Source organism: Saccostrea echinata, unplaced genomic scaffold, assembly GCF_033153115.1.
Source record: "Saccostrea echinata isolate AGI-Se365-2 ecotype Australia unplaced genomic scaffold, CSIRO_AGI_Sech_v1 ptg000056l, whole genome shotgun sequence".
Taxonomy (NCBI): domain Eukaryota; kingdom Metazoa; phylum Mollusca; class Bivalvia; order Ostreida; family Ostreidae; genus Saccostrea; species Saccostrea echinata.
The window spans coordinates 2,594,402-2,607,469 of NW_026889805.1; positions in this window are offsets into that span (position 1 = coordinate 2,594,402).

A 13,068-nucleotide genomic window follows, 5' to 3' on the forward strand; every position below is an offset into this window, starting at 1 on the left:
CAAACGTACACTTTGCCTGTTTATTTACAAATGAGGAAAAAAACTCAAATGAAATATGATGAATGAAATTGTTGGCTTAAGGGGATGGCGTTTCATATGATACACTGAAAAGCAGATATTTACATATCTACAAAGTATGTAAAGACAGATTATCAGAATTTAAGTGTATGTTGTTTTAAGTCCAATCGGAGAATTTTCCACTCATATAGAAACGTCACCATATACCGGTGAAGAGCTTAAAATTTAGACCTTTTTTGGCACTCGGGCCCATTGAGCAGTGATGGTTCTTTAGCATGCCAAATCCTACAAAGAGTCCTAATGACCTTTGACTTTCATTTCTAATGCCCGGCGCTTGGCGTATGAACAGTCACTACCTATGTTTGCGTATGCGCGGCGAAAGAGAATCGAACCCCGGCCTTCCGATCACGAAGCGAGCGCTCTATCACTACCGCGACCTAAAAGAGACAGATCGAAGTTTCTTCGCCAATCAAGGAGGTTAGGCTTATTGAGAATGGTTTATTTTTTTTCGTAAATTATAATATTTTGGAGTAAATGTCCTCTGATTGTAAAAAGAGGAAAGCAACTCTACAATATTCTAAATTTCAGAACTTATGAGCCTAAGAAAACTTTAAAGAAGACATTTCATGCATTGATGGATGTTTATACAAGATGCAAAAACTGAGTTTGGAAGGCATTGAGTAACAAAATGCTGGAGAAACTCCAGATGGAAGATAATGAACAGGGATCTATCTTGAAAGTCTATATACAATACAAATTTATAAACTGGGCATAAAATACATATCCCTGGAAGTGCGATCAGGTGCCTAGAAGGAGTAAACATCCCCTGTCAAATCTTTCCTGAGCCCTATGTATGGATCGCTTAAACGGAAAAAATCCCTAGTCAAATGTTATATAAAAACAAATAAGGTTTTCCAGAAACCTTAAATGTCATTATTTGGTTTCAACAATGTCACAGAATAAAAAAAATGGTTAACCTGTTGAAATTTTTACTTTACCGATTTAAAAGATATTCATCTCATTTGTCGTTCAGTTTATTAGTTGTAAGTTATCAATAAGTTTTTATTGAACATTTCATCTGTCATTTCTGCACATCTTAGTATTTGTAATGTTTCAAATGTATTACAACCATAGTAACATTTGAAACTAAATTTGCTGTCTGTTAAAAACATGTTAAAACTTATTTTTTATAAAGAGAAGAATGAAGTGTGGTGTTATTAAAAAGAGTTATCAATGTGTTGTTATTAAAATAGAGTTACGTATTTTGAAATTTTCTAGTACTTAAAGGTGAACAAATAAGTTTCTGATGACTTATTGATACTAAATGTCAGATTCAAATTAAATTCATTTCATCAGGGAGACAATTTTTCAATAACAAACAATTCATGAAGTTGATCGGTACAACAAATACTGCGTCATCAGAACAACAGTGATGATAATATATTTAAATGTAAAATTAATTAATTTAGGATTGGTTATTACTTATTCTTCGTATGAGACCTGCAAATGATAATAAGTAATCTCTTTGTGAGAAAAAGTGTGTAAAATCATGAACTGTATTGTCTGTGTTATATATATATATATATATATATATATATATATATATATATATATATATATATATATATATATATATATATATATATATATACATATTCACTGTTAATCATAAGATTTTTGAGATTTTTTTTCGCAGCTAAAAAATATTACCACGTCTTTTGAGGTTTACCTTTTTAAAAAACAGACTTTTTCTCAAAATCAATTTCCTCGATTATTTAACAAATGCCGACATTCAATTTGATTTCAGAAATCCTTTGCAAATGCATACACGGGAGGGGTCCATGCAATTTGTATCTTTTAAATTGCTTCTGTATTAATGATAATATCAACTTAGAATCCTATCACTGACGATTGATGTGAGAGACTATGCACGACCCATCGTATTTCACACCTGAAGAATCCACTGTCGTTTTGAAAAGAAACATAACTCCTCTGTATTCTCTTTAGTTCAGTATCATATTGCCTTGGAATTCGTGTTATAAAAAACATAAAATTTTTATCTGTACAAAAACTTTGGTATTTGATAGAGGATATTGTAGTCTGATACAATGCACTAGTCTGTCCATTTGAAAGTAAATCAGAAGCCTAATTACTATTCATCTATTTTGCTTCTTTGATTTGTATTGTGTCCATTGTATATTGAGTTGCCCTTTCAGCACTTGGTTAAGCTTAGTCCAGGTACGTCCAGGAAATCGTTATTCACACCCAGAAACACGTAAAAACAGGACTGATCATAATGTATTAAGTGCAGATTGACAACATCAATAAACTCTCCTACGTGTTTGGGCAAGGATTGCTTCTGCTAATTGATACATGTTTTGTAAATGGAAAAGGTGAAGAAACGAACAGTGATTGTTCCAAAAACATTCCACAAACAAAACAAATCTGTTAACATTGCATAAAACACGGACTAGATATCCAGTACATGAAAAACCCCTAAATTATAAGAGAATTTATAATATTAGAGATCTAAGAATGCTCGATAAGTATGTTCTGGTCTTTGAACACTTCCTTTAAGAATGTCAGTTCTATAAGAATACATTTTAGAATGTCACTTCTGAAAGAATTTTTTTTTCGACAGAAGGTGGGTTCGAATCCCACTACGGGACGTGGAGACCAGTCCTTCGAAAGAGACCGTATAAACCGAGGTCCCGTGTCACAGTAGGTGCTAGCATGAATAAAGTTCCTTACTGCTCATGGGTTTATTTGCCGAGAGCATGTCAAAATTTGCAACCCTCTACCGGCAAGTGGTGGTGTCTCAATATGAGTGAAATATGTGTCGAAGGGACGATAAGCAAAAAAAAAAACAAAAAAAACAAAAAAAAAAAAAACGACAGAAGATCGATGTTACGAAAGATATTTATAAAACTGAAGTATATGGTATGCATGACTAATTTAGTTTTTATTTCACATTTAAACCCTTCTACAAATAATAATTTAATAATAATGAATGTGCAATTTTTCATGGTTTCCTATTGTTATTGTATGCTACCTATCCTTAATTCAACACTTGGTGGCAAGTGTAATCTAAACACATAACAACTAAATGCTAGAACCACCCCCTCCCCTATTTTTTTGAGTTTTGCGTCGGTATGCCAAGGCTCTTTCTTTTTTATCTTTTTAAGGAAGTCAAGAGCCCTGTTTAATTAATAACGTAAGTCCAACAGCTGAATATATAGAGAGAGAGAGAGAGGGAGAGAGTTCTCTATATATTTTATTATTGAAGGAATTCACGATTTATTCACTTTATGGTAATCAGACAAATATTTTCTCCAAAAGATTGTTATCTAAAATGTATTTGGTATATAGAGCGGTTTATGTTTCCCTTGGACAGCACTCAAGCATTATAAAGGATTTGGAATTACCTCGCTAATGTTTTATTACAATTACTATATTGTATGGACTGCTTCTGTGATGGGAACTTTTCCAGAGGCTTTTTTCCAAGTGCTTGTGGCCTTTAAAGTAAATAGACCAAAACCTCATAATGATTCGTTTTAAATCCTTGTTTTATGTGTTAAGAAACATAAAAGCTTGGCCTGGAACTGAAAGCTGAATATATATTAACATTATTAGAGACTACTTTAGCCTAATGTAAGATTTATATTTCTTAACTTTAAAAAAATCGTATGTGCCTAAATATATCCTAGAAAAGAGAATATGGTTTGTCAGTTTTAATTTTCTAATACTTTGAGCAGTCTTTAACATCAGTGAAGAACTGCCATCGGAACTGATATAGGCCTTGACTTTTGACCTTGATACAGGGAGAACTGCCATCGGAGCTGATATAGGCCTTGACTTTTGACCTTGATACAGGGAGAACTACCATCGGAACTGATATAGGCTTTGACTTTTGACCTTGATACAGGGAATTGATTGGCGGTTGTAAAACTTTGTTTTTGGCAATCTACCACAACCATCAATCAAACACAATAATATGACATTTGATATTAAAAAGATGCTTGAGTTTCTCATTGACAATATCTATGTTGTTTTTTAGGGAACCATGTCTTCCAACAATCTGTTAGAATTTCCATGGGAACTTACTTATATTCTATGTGTATAAATATTTAGATAAATCTAACTATGATTTATCATTCATTGGTGCTAAGAATTTTTATTATTCTTATTTTTCACCTTGTGCTTCCAGCCTCAAAATCTCTGTTCTCGTGAACAGGCCTCTGTATGATCGTGTAGACATACGTAGTACATCTACGTATTATTTTTTAAAAAATAAATAAATGATAAATAAATAAATAACCACCGTGTTACCCAGCCAAGAAGACTGAAGCAATCATTTTTTGGTGGCCGACCATACATGGAGTACAATGTCAACTAAATATATAGAGAAAACAAAGATGAGATAAAATTGCAAATAGTAACAAAAAGGGGGGGGTGTATTTCTTCAATAATTGTTGAACATAAATTATAGATTTAACATAAAATTAAATAAGAAAAAAGGGGTTGTTAAAACATTAATTTAATTAAATGCATATTTGGGAGGGTGTATGTGCGAGTATTAATTATAGATTTAGTTTAAAATTAAACACGGGGGGGGGGGGGGCGAAATAGTATAATTTAGATTTGCTAAATTGTTTTAATTTAGTTTGCAATACCGTAAGAAATTTAAATTAGTATACCGAAGTACTGTTTACTCGGGTTAAAAATACATGTAGATTTCATATATTGTTTTCAATTAACAATAATATACTGTACATAGTTCAATAAGCATACAGAAATGCTACAAATTCGGCAATAAACATAATAATTAGCACACAGCATTAGTCCATACATTGTTTGAATATTAACAGATTATTTGAATTTGTGTTTGTGTATGTGTGAACAAAAATCAAATTTTTAATAAAGAAAGTGACCAGGAAGGATTTTAGCCAAATTGAATTTAGAAATTTTTGGTTTGTGCTATAGCATAATTATCATTTTTAAAGGATGCCAAAAAGCCAAAAGATATCGGCTAAAATACATTTACAAGAAATAAGGAGATAGCGAACAGTAATCAAGCTCAAAAGTCTATTGAAACAATACAAGTTAGGAGCAGAGTAAACAAAAACATCAGAGGTGGGATCAGGTGCCATGGAGGAGTAAGCAGGAGAGAGTAATCATCACCTGTCGACCGGTCACACCCGCCATGTGCTCCTTGTCATGAACGGGCAAGCGAAAAAATCCGTCGACAATTCATTGTATAAAAAATGGCCTAACAATAAGTATGAAAAACGTCTGTCAGCATTCGACTTTATGATAGATTGCATTTGCTGACTAGGTCATTGTATCGACCTTAAAACTTGCAAAATGATGACTTCAAACGAGGCTGTTGATATCCATGTTTCATCAACTTTTTTGCTAATACATGTAGCTTCTTTAGTTTTAGAAATTGTTCGTATGTAGAGCATGCTCTTGCGTATCGAATCAACTGAGAGACGTCAACTCTATATGCAGGTGATAAGGGTATATTGCTACATAAATAAGGGAAGTTTACGATAGAAAAGTTGAAGATTTGTCGTTAGGTTACTTTTAACGTCTTTTTCTGGTAAAATATCCAAATATGAAACAGATGTCTCAGACTCTGTGGTATCTTTTATTTCGGGTTCACTGGGATATAGAGTCGACATGTTGGTAACGTCGTCGATATATCTAAATGTCGAGATGAATACCACAGGAAGTTTTTTTTTCTTCTCATGTATAAGTTTCTGAATAAATTCTGCTTCATATGAATATAAAAAATTATAGGTCTGCTAAGAACGGATAGCAATAAGTACCCATGGCAATTCCGACAGAATGTTGGAAGATTTGATCTCCAAAAAATACATACATATTGTAATTCAGAAACTCAAACAACTTTTAATATCAACTTCGGAGTACTTGTGTGTACAATCAGAATGTTTTCAACAGAATAATTTTGCGAATTACCAATGACAAGGTAAGTAAATTTACTACAAAAAGTCTCGCTGTAGCCTTTAATTCGACATTTGTCGCCCGCGTGGCGTAGGGGTTAGTCTTACAAACAAATATATATTACCAGGTCCAGCAAATGCTCTACCAATTAGTCCTTACAAAAATAATAACCGCTATAAAGGAGAAAATTCAGACGTATTGTGCTATAGCATAATCTAGAAGTTGTGTTAATTACAAGTGGATTCTCAAAACCTCCAAAGAACTTTTAGAAAAGCATAACAATTTTCTAAAATTAATATCATCAAAACTTACGACATTTCTACACTTTTTTACAACCATTCCTATGTCACCCGCGTGGGACAGTGGTAGAGTCGCAGAGTAAGGAGTTGATCCTTACTGGGACGTGGAGACCGGTCCTTCGGATGAGACCGAAAAAACCGAGGTCCCGTGTCGCAGTAGGTGCTGGCACGAAAAAGATCCCTCACTGCTCAATGGCCCTAAGTGCCGAGCATAGGTCAAAATTTGTAGCTCTCCATCGGCAAGTGGTGGCGTCTCCATATGAGTGAAAAATTCTCGAGAGGGATTTTAAACAACAAAGAAACAAAAAACAACCATTCCTCACTAGTTAAAAACTACACTTAATGATATCATAGACAACTGCTTCTAAAATAAAAATGGAACTCGGAAATTATGAAATTGGTCATCAACAAAATTATTCTGTTAAAAATCATTCTCGTTCTACTTAAAAGTACTCTAAAGTTGATATTAAAAGGATGTTTGAGTTCCTCATTGACAACATTTATGCAGTCTTCGGAGACCAGGACTTCCAACAAAATGTTGAAATTCAGATGGGCACTAACGGTGCTTCTTTATTAGCCGACTTGTTGTTATATTCCTCTGAAGCAGAATTTATCCAAAAACGTCAACATTAGAAGAAGGAAACACCTGTGGCCTTCAACTCAACAATCAAATATATCGACAACGTTTTATCGATTAACAATTGTTACTTCCAGTCATTGACTCGATATATCCCAGTGAACTTGAAATAAAAGACACCATAGAGTCTGCCACTTCTGTTTCATATTTGGATTTTTAGTGACTAGAGACGATAAGGCCAACTATGACAACTAAGACGACTTCAAGTTTTCCATCTTCAACTTTTCTTATCTATGTAGTACTCAGCAAAAAAGTTAAGGGTTATGTATAATATAGTTAAATTAAAAAAATCTAAATTCTGAAATTTATTATAAAATGCAGTGTATGATTAACCATAACTACAAATGTTGTATGTAACACTTCGCTGACTTATCAGTCCTCGTGTTTGAAGCCAAACGCAAAAGTCTTAGCCCTAGTCAGCATTGCAGAGTAAAACTGGTAAGCATGTCATGAACCACTGTCAATACTTTATGATAACAATAAATAAGGACAATTAAACATCTTTTAAACACAAATGAATTACATGTGATGCCTCAAAGAAGACATCTCTTAATGTACAGGAAGCCGGTAGGACCTTAGGGATGCTTCAAACTGGAAAGTCACAGGATTCAGTTGGTTGATTGATGAACAGGTCACAAAGCGTCATTGGTCGGTCATGACAGAGATTTCAAAAAACAGGATCATTCCGAGAAAAGCCTTGGAGTGGAAGACCATGGTGTACGACGGCCCGGCAGGACCACCAACTTGTAATGCACGCAAAGCGAAACCGATTTAACTCGGCTGTTGCCTTAAACAGGGACTTCACAATACACATGGATTAAACATCTCTAATCAAACTTGCAGGAATAGGCTTCATGAAGCTAACCTGAAAGCAGGACGGCCTGCCACACGCCCAATTTCGACTGCAGACCACAGAGTAAGGAGACTGGAGTTTGCAAGAGATCATGACAATTGGCAAATCCGTCACTTGAGATCAGTACTCTTTACAGACAAATCCAAATTCTGTGTGGATTTTAATGATGGAAGGTGTCGAGTGTGGAGACAGAAGAATGGGTGTTTCAGTGATGCTGTGTTGCTCAACACGATCGCTTTGGTGGAGGTTCTCTTATGGTGTGGGGAAACATTTCTATTCAAGGGTCCACGGAGTTGTATATCATCAGAACTTGAGCACTGACCGTATCATATATAGAGATGAGATTCTTCAACCAATCCTGAGACCAATTGCCGGAGCCATAGGTACAGAATTCCTTTTGATGGATGATAACACCAGGTCACAAAGAGCAAACAATCGTGAACCAGTACCTTGAGACTATCAAGAGAATGGAATGACCTTTAAAGTCACCAGACCTCAATCCTATTGAACATGTCCGGGATGTTCTTCAGAGGCAAATTCAGCAACGGGATCCTATTCCATCCAATACTAATGAACTTGAAGTTGCTCTGTTAGAGGAATGGGATCGCATTCCCCAAAGGACCATCAGTTCACTCATTCGAAGTTTCCCGAGGCGATGCAGGCTGTTATTCAGGCAAGGGGAGGCCACGCAAAGTATTGACATTCGTTGGATCAATTGTCATTTTTGAATTAAACAAATTATTCAATTACTGGATAAGGATTAAACCCTCTGATTAGGAGGGTGTCCATAATTTTTAGTCTTGTTCCTCTTTGCGAGTGAACATTTACCATTAATTTTTTATCAAATGTGTTTTAACTTTAATTACAGAAGAAATTTTGTGATTTATTTTGATTAAATATACTTTTTCGATACAGAAATTATAAATGAAGATTTTCATAACCCTTAACTTTTTTTGTTGAGTATAATACGTTATCACCTGCATATAGTGTTAATATCTCCCAGCTTATTCGATATTCAAGAACATTTTCTGAAGACGATCAATATTTAAACCAAGGCAGGCTATTGACATGTTGCAGGAATTTCAACAACCTCGTTTAAACTCAGCATTTCGTAAAATCTATTCTATTATAATTACATTTTTAACAAATACAGCCTATCATTTGGTCGTTAGTTCATACCATGTTAAGTCTTTGTTTTTATGTTTAATTTGACTACAGAATGGTCTGTCTACCTGATCAATATATAGGTCTCACAGCAGGTGGTCAACAGAGGATGCTTATCCTCCAAGACATCTGACCCCACCTCTAAAATCTCTAAGAGCCCGTTTACAGATTTGTATAGTTTGTGAATTTTTTGAGCTTTATCACTCTTCGCTACCCAAATTTTTCATTAGATATATCGAGAACGTTTTAATTAACAATAACAATTAACAATATTCAGTTTTGTTTCTACGTTGATTCGATCTGTCCTATTGAACTCAAAATAAAAGACACCAGAGAGTCTGAATAAAGTTTATGATTGTCGTGATGTCTTAAACTTTTCTATCCTCAGATTCCTTTATTTAAGTGGTAATATGGTATTATCACTTGTATGTGGAATTTATGTCTCCTAAATGATTCAATAATTTCTACGTGCGAACAATATCGTAAACGAGGCAGGCTATTTACAATAAGTTGATGATACAAATATTTCAACGATCTCGTTTATGGTCAATATTTTGAATTCTATGGTTGATACAATGACCTTGTTTGCAAATACAATCTGTAGTTTAGTCAAATATTGACTGAAGTCTTTCATATAAATTGTTAGGCCATTATTTTCGCATTGAATGGTCTTTTTTTTCTTTTACCAATCATAACAAGGAACACATCAACATGGCGGTTGTAACCGGTCGACAGGGGGTTCTTGCTCCTTCATGGCACTTGATCCCACCTTTTAGAGGTCCGTGTTTGCTCTGGTCATAACTAGTATTGTTGCATTGAATTTTTGAGAATGATCACTGCTTGTTATCTTCACATTCATGGAATACTTGTATTTTGAACACCAAAGTCTGTGATGGTTTTTATTCTAACTTTTGAATTTATAAATGATTTTCAAACTTCTCTCTCAGTTCTATTTTTATAATCAGGTATTTCTGGACTAATCACACTAAAACATATATATTGTTGATCGAATTTTTAATACTTTGGACCGGCAATATCGTCTTTTATTTAAGGTTGATAAAAATTACAAAATGTACCAATACTTCTGACAATATTTGTTTTATTATTTGCTTTGACTTTGTAAAATTCCCCTAAATGACCTGAAAGCCATATACCACTTCTTTTTTTCAAAACTAACAGATACCTGTATAAATTATTCGATTTGTAACTGGCAATCTGTTTTTCTTCTGATAGCAGCGAGTGCGTAACAAAAAACAATAATAGTGTATTGCATAATTTAGCATCAAAAGCATGAATTTGTTGTTTTATTGCAAAAAAATTGATTTGCTTTGGGGGTTTTCTTTTAACAACGCCCTTCTGCTAACATAAATAGTAATTGAGCATGCCACAAAATAGGGTGCTGCAATATCTATGGTCATACTTTTAAAGTTTTTGACATATTTTCTGTCTCCAAAGCTTGATATAAATACGAAGTACGAAAATCATTACTTCTTATCATATTTAAAGACATATTTTAGACATCGGTATTTATCTAAACAGATATTGACCATAAAATATATTTGATTACTCTATCATCTCTGGACGCTAAATATTTCCTACAAAATCCGAGCGTAAATGAGACCCCCGCTTAATTGTAACTCGTTTGAATGACATGCATTCTTATCCGCATAAAAATGGTGCTTAAATCTCACATCCTTGAAAACCAGTTGTCATAAAAATTGAAAAACAATAAGTTTCATTGTATCATCCTAATAGAACATTTCAGATCAGGAAAGAGGACAGAAGGTGCTTTAATACCAAATACATCCTAGATAGACAATTCGGTTGAGCATTGGAGAGGAATCCCACTTAAAGCCGCATCGTAAAGCAGTCATTCTACTATAAAAGGACCAATTCAGGGTATAAAACATGAAAAAAAAAATAATTGTTTTAAATAGCAATATGAACATCATAATTCTCTAAAGGACATATCAGTGAACTTGAAAAAAAAAGAATTGTCCACAAATCTGGCATCGTTAACTTTTTACAACAAATTTAATATAACATTGACTTTAAGGTAATGTTACGGAAGTTAATACATGATCAAGTCTTATTGTTTTTTAAATAAAGCTGAATTTGACCATTTTTTCGTTTTCTGATGTTTAGTTTAGAAAGCTAGTATGATTCACGAATCCAATATCAAGTTAAAATTTCGGGGGAAATATCGTTATGGAAGTTAATCGTTACGGAAGTTAATTTCCAGCAATAAAAGTTTAAATTCTTGGCATTATTAAAAATTAACGTTTGTTTTAGAATGTTAAACAAAAGTATGAAGCATTTCGCTCCAAAAATAGTAAAAACAAAATAATTATACCTTCAGTACAAAATTTTTCCTGAATCACCGTTACGGAAGTTAAATTTTAAATAGAGACAACTGTTTTTGTCTAAATCTTTTTGTTATGTTGAAAATGTTATGGTCTACATTAGCTGACTCGCAACTAGAATCGATGATATATAAGGTTCCATGGTCACTTTCAGAAAAGTTTCAGTTCTTTTTGAAATCTGCATTCTGTGCGTGAAATTTAAAACAAAATCGTTACGGAAGTTAAATGATTTTCAGCGATTTGCTATGATTTCGTCTGAAAGAAGATCCATGCATTTCTTTGCGAGAAGTGGTTTGATTTCTTTATAAATAGGTAAAAAAAACAACTTTTTTTCAACATTTATTCATTCATTCAACATCTATTCGGAACGCTTAAACGGCTGAAAATTTCATCTTAAAATTTTTAAATGAATGAAGCGACATTAAGATTTGCAGAGAAATACTTTTTTCAACAATACATTGTGTTCATATCAAAACTTTAACTGCATATATATCGACAAATTTACAAAACCATATGCGTATATTAAGTCTTAGAGTTGAAATCGATCTTTAAATTTATAGTTAAGATATTAAAACGGTAAATTTGTAAGCGACATAAAAAATTCTTAATTGGGCATGTTTTAATAGAATGACTGAAAGAAACAATTCTTATGAATACAGGAAAGAAGTGCTGCTTAAAACTCACAACCTAGAAAGACAATTCAAACAAGCATTCTGAGAGTATTGCATAAGCAATACGAGTACCTTGCCGACAAGTGTAATTTGGTTCCTCTTAAAATTAAAAATCCCATAATTATATTTAAAATCATTGAAGCAGAACAAAATGCGACATTGATCTACAATTCATCAAGGTACATTCACATACTGAAAATCAGCTCAATTCTGCAAGAGTGCGAAAAAACAAGTTAAACAGACAGACAGAGGGACAGGTACACAAACAGACGGACAGCTAAACAGACAGATGGACAAGCAGACAGACAGAGGGACAAACAGACGGACAGCTAAACAGACAGCTGGACAAACAGACAGACAGAGGGACAAACAGACGGACAGCTAAACAGACAGCTGGACAAACAGACGGACAGCTAAACAGCTGAACAGACAGAGGAGGAGGAAACATAGTCCCTCTGGTATTACTGGTATTATCAAAAATGGCGTTTAAAAGCCGCATCCTCGATGGACCATTACCATGATTATTACTTATATATATAGACAGAAGGGTATAATAACTATTAAGGAAGAATGATGATTAAGAGCCACATCCTAGAAAACCAAGACCACTGAACGCAGAACAAGATCCAAAACAGAATACAACATACTAAAACACAATTCTATTTAGGTGACCAGCACTTTATAACCAGAAGCTAAAAACTCTCCAACATGTGTTTGTTTGTTTGTTGTTTAACGTCCCTCTCGAGAATTTTCACTCATATGGAGACGCCACCACTTGCCGGTGGAGAGCTGCAAATTTTGACCTATACTCGGCACTTAGGGCCATTGAGCAGTGAGGGATCTTTTTCGTGCCAGCACCTACTAGGACACGGGACCTCGGTTTATACGGTCTTATCCGAAGGACCGGTCTCCACGTCCCACAGTGGGATTCGAACCCGCGACGTAAGGATCAACTCCTTACTCCGCGACTCTAGAGCAGAAGCAGACGCTCTTACCACTGCGCCACGCGGGCGACTCTCCAACATGTGTAGCGTAGCGGAGATCAAGTGAATCTTGACATTTTAACTCTGTGCAGAGTAAAGCTAATGCTTATTGA